Source organism: Elephantulus edwardii, unplaced genomic scaffold (assembly GCF_000299155.1).
Source record: "Elephantulus edwardii isolate Elephantulus edwardi_28Jun2011 unplaced genomic scaffold, EleEdw1.0 scaffold00058, whole genome shotgun sequence".
Lineage (NCBI taxonomy): Eukaryota > Metazoa > Chordata > Mammalia > Macroscelidea > Macroscelididae > Elephantulus > Elephantulus edwardii.
The window spans coordinates 10200812-10202987 of record NW_006399808.1 but is presented as its reverse complement, the minus strand read 5'-3'; the positions used below and the strand labels follow the sequence as shown (position 1 = coordinate 10202987).

At 38.1% G+C, this 2176-nt stretch overlaps 1 protein-coding gene across 1 annotated transcript in view; it reads right to left on the bottom strand.

Annotated features, from left to right (window-relative positions):
- The window catches only part of P4HA1 (prolyl 4-hydroxylase, alpha polypeptide I), a 123596-nt gene that overhangs the window by 98967 nt on the left and 22453 nt on the right, over nucleotides 1–2176 (bottom strand). The gene's annotated exons all lie outside the window — the stretch shown is intronic.

The following is a 2176-nucleotide window of genomic DNA, read 5'->3' as shown; positions in this document are numbered from 1 at the left end:
AAAAAAAGAGAGATATTCTTTTAAAAAAGGTAATAGTAATAGTTGTTGTTACTGAGTGCCTGTGGAGTCAGAAGTGACCCACAGTTGATCTTCCAAAATGTTTTCAGAGGCAGATAATTGTATGGGAAATTGTCCATCCTATTCCCTTGGAGTAGCTGGTGAGTAAAGCCATATTTGGGATTGCAGCACAGAGTTTTACCACTAGGTCACTAGAGCTATCGGCTCTTTAATATAGCCTAAAAAAATAAGTTTTCTCTACGATCTAGACCAAGAGTATGAATTTCCTATAGACACATACATACCACTAAGAAGTTCACCCTGTTCCTCTTCAGTGCAGGTACTGTTGACTACTCCTATGTGCCTTCACCTAACCCAACAATAAGTAGTCAAGAAAAGCTGGGAGGAAAAATTACACTACCTTCCTCTAACTTGAATGTCAATCAAACTAGATCATTTAGAGAAACTGGCATAGTCTTAAATCTCCTCCTTTAGGCTTGCCACAAACTTCTAGACACTTCCAGAACCACACAGTAGTGACGTGCACTGTTCTCTTGGCTGCCTTACACAGACTCTCTGGGAAGGCTTCTAGAGGCAAGCAGACGCAGGCACTTCCTCTCCAGGAAGCCTGCCAAAACAAAAGACTATTTCCAAATCCTGGGCCATCTGATGAGTCTAGAATTTTCTTACTGTTTAAACAGATTTTTTTCCATCATTTTCTTCACAAATAAATGTTATTGCTAAAAAATACAAACACTTTATACTGTTAACATAAGACTAATCACAAATGCTGTCTAAACTCTTAATTCTGATGACAGTCTTAATTTTGCCAAATAAATTATTTTTCACTGCTAAAATGTAGTCTGTCACTCATGTTTTTCATCATAATCCCACACAAAGAAGGTTAAAATATTTTTCTTCAAATAGTTGGAATTTTTATTTTAAAAACTACAGCTTATTTAAGAATTCATATTAGTAATCATATGAACACATACAGATTTGCCTTACATTATGGAGAAAATTAATTTTAGATTAGTTATTGTCATAGTTCAGTGCCGGCAAGTTGATTATGAGTCAGTGATCCTAAGAACAGATCTGAATCCGTCCTATCCTGTGCATTCTCATCAACTCATGTATTTGAGCCCACTGCTGCAGTCACTGTGTCAATCCACCAGGTTGAGGGTCTTCCTCTCTTTTACTTACTCTCCACCTTTCCAAGCATGATGTCCCTTTCCTAGGAATAGCCTTTTCTAGCAACGTGCACAAATTATGTGAGACAAAGCTTCATCAGCTTTGCCTCCAAAGAGCATTCTGGTTGTACTTTTTCTGAGACACATCTGTGTTTGTTTTTGGCAGTCCATGGTATATTCAGTACTCTTCTCCAATGTCTCAGCTCAAAAGCATTGACTCTTCTTCTATCATCCTTAGTCACTGTCCTGCTCTCAGATGCATAGCAAATGACTGAAAAGACCATGGTCTGAATGAGGGACACCTTAGTCTTCAAACTAAGTCTTGCTCCTCAGTAATCTGGAGAGGTCCCTGATAGCAGTTTTTCCCAATGCATGCAATACATCTCTGGATTTTCTGACTACTGGTAGGTACCAAAGGTTTTGATTAGATCCAAGTAAAATGAAATAGTTGACAATTCCAATCTTTTCTCCCATTGTGATGATGCCTATCAGTCCATAACTAATAAAATAATATAAAGCAGACAATACAAGAAAATTTATCAGATTTCCCCAAGAGGAAAATTCCTAAACTTCTAAACAAACAAAATTTTATCAAGTCAATCAGTACATAAATACAAAAAAGAAATTTAAAATTTATAAATGCAAGAAAACTATAAATGACAAAATAGAACTCCGTAATTAAACTTATTGAATGAGTTCATACAAATCACTATGGAAACTACTAATATGCTATTAGATTTGTTGTTGTTGTTATGTGCAGTTGAGTAGTTTGCGACTCATAGCGACCCTATGCACAACAGCTCTAAACCCTGCTCTATCCTGCGCCAACCTCACTGCCTCTGACACACCCATCCCAATTACCCCAGTCACCGAATCAATCCATCTCACAGAGGGTCTTCCCCTCCTGCGCCATCCCTCCACCCTCCCAAGCATGATGTCCCTCTCCAAGGACCCATCCCTCCAGGCAACATGTCCAAAGTATGTCAGAC